Here is a 2,725-nt window from a genome sequence, read left to right on the forward strand (position 1 = left end):
AAAAAATTCCCCTGCTTATTTCATTATCATCATTACTAAAATCATATGTCCTGCCCAGGCCACCTGCTTCTTTCTTTTTTTTTTTTTTTTTTAAGATTTATTTATTTATTGGAGAGAGAGAGAGTGCACAAGTGCTGGGGGGCAGGGACTCCAGGGGGAGGGACAATCCCAAGCAGGCTCCTCGCTGAGCACACAGCCCAACGGGGGTCTGCATCTCACCACCCTGAGCTGAAATCAAGAGTCAGAGGCTTAACTGACTTCACCACCCAATACCCCCTGCCTGTTTCATTTATTTTCCTCTTTGGATACAGTCTCCCATCAGACCATGTGTCCCCATTTCTGGTTCAAGACGATGGTCGCCACATAATTGCATCTGGTCTCAGCTTGGCACCCTCTACCTCCCTTCTCAGTGCTGCACTCCTGTCTTTGAGAAGCCTGCAGCCAAACCAGGCTCAACGACTGCCCAAAGGCTCCTGCCACCTTTCACTCTATGCTCTACCTGACCCTTATGCTTGGGCCAAGGACATTTCCTTTCCCTTCCTCCACTCATCCCTGTTAACCAGGGTTTCCTTCCTTGTCTCCACCAGAAAGGGACACAATCTCTTCTTTTCCAACCAACAAATTAACCAACCAACTCAACCATAGCCTACCCACTTGCAAAGTCCTCTTTTCTTGCTCCAAAAAGGACACTGTGTATTGTCCATGTATGACATTCCCAAGACATCTGCGCCTCCAATCATATATTGTCCCACCCTGTCCCCTAAAAGCCACCACAGATAAGCTATTCTGGACATCAAAGGCCAGCGTGCATTCCAAGATTGATGGAAACGATAACTCGATAATTCGTGCCTGGTAAGAAGTGAGCACACAAAAGGTACAATTGATGTCGTGAAGATCAAAGATACACGATGAATGGCTGAGGCTCCCTCATCTCACCTTCCTTTGTTCCGCGGAGATCTCCGGAAGCTTGGTGGTCGAAAGTCGCGTGTGCACATGTACACAGGCCCAGTCCATGGAATTACTAGTACTAGTTGGAGGGGTCCGAGTGCTGGACCCCCATCTTGTAACACAGCACTGCCTCCCCCCTCTTGTGTCTCCCTGCAACATCAGGTTTACTAAAGGATTCAGTGCAAAGGCTTTCCACAATGGGTTACATCGGAAATTTAAAAATATATCTTTCCTATATCAGCTTACTCTCTTGTCAACTTTTGATGACAGTCTCTTGAGCATATGTTGAATTTCCTTTCCTCTGAGTTCCTACAGCACTTTCAGATTCATCTCTGGGCTCTAGTCCTGCCACAACTTACACAGCATTTCCTGCAGGGCTTCCTCAAGGGTCCAGCCTAGGCCCTCCCTCCCTGTCTTTGAATCCTCAGTAGTTAGCGCTGATCTGAGGATCGTTTACATAAATGTTTGCCAAACTGTGGTTAAATGTTTTCCCACAGCACACAGGCTGGATCAAGCGTGAGTCCTCAGGATGAGGGAACTGTATCTGTTTTCTTTTCTGCACGGACCTTAGCCCGTGCAACTTAGTAAGTGCCTTTGAAAATGGATGCTCTGACTTGTCTAAACTTTCACTACCTGTCCGTATTTTGTATGCGTTGCTTTTTTGTCGTTGTTGTTGCTATTTTGTTTTTTGTTTTGTTTTGTTTTCGTTTTTGTTTTGCTAGCCATATGTATTTGCAAAAAGGTAGGAAAACCAGAAAGGCAGAGATTTCTTGCCTGCTGCCTTTAAAATCCAAAGAGGAACAGATCATATCCATGACCTCACTGTTATCTCCTTTGGAAGTGAACATCAAGGACTATGGTTTTAGATGAAAAGTGAATGACATTACGACCAGGAAAAGCCTTAATAAAGGATTGAGCCCATTCCACCAGCTCCCTCGGGCCACCTGCCAGCGCAAGAAGAACATGCAGTAACCCTGTCAGCCGGCTTCAAAATTAGAATGAATTCATAAGAAACAAAAGATCTTGTTTTCATGGGAAAATATCCTTTGTGATATCCAACAAAGGGAGAATAATTTTGAAAGCATGTGACTTGGGGTCCTATCCTGCAGTTCTTACACAGACAAAACTCTCATTGACTCCATCAATAGAATTATTGCTACATAAAAGTCTTTTGCAAAATTTCCATGATGCTTCAAAGTGCATTTTAAGTGCCTCAGCCCAGCATCCCACGCCCGCCCCCATTTTAATACAGCTGGAGAAGGTTTCTCTTAGATTGCCCTATTGTACCACAGGAGACGAACCCAGCATAGGATTGGAAGCCAATGGACACCCCTAACCCCCACCCCTGCATACATCATCATAGCAAAATCCAGGCGATATAGAGAAGGTCAAATTTCAACTGATCTCTGAGCTTGAATTTTCCATTTCAAATTGCTCTTGCCAGGTAGACAGAAAATGGATTTCTTGCAAGCTTCAATAAATACCATCTCCAAGTAAAATCCACATTTTTCAAATAGATAACAGTATAATGATTGGTATTGCTATTCCAGCTATGGCTGAATAGCAAGCAGTCCATTCCTTTTTATGTAGTATGCTCCTTACGAGCCTCAAAAGATGAAATTGGGCCTTCAATACTGTTGGAATGAAGGACAATGGGCCCGATCTGTTCTTTTGAATTCTCTTAGCAAATGTACTGCATAAAATAGAATGCAATGCTAGGAAAGACTTCTCTTCTCAAAAAAAAAAAAAAAAAAAAAAAAAAAAAAAAAAAAAAAAA

The sequence above is a fragment of the Mustela nigripes genome, chromosome X (assembly GCF_022355385.1).
Source record: "Mustela nigripes isolate SB6536 chromosome X, MUSNIG.SB6536, whole genome shotgun sequence".
Lineage (NCBI taxonomy): Eukaryota > Metazoa > Chordata > Mammalia > Carnivora > Mustelidae > Mustela > Mustela nigripes.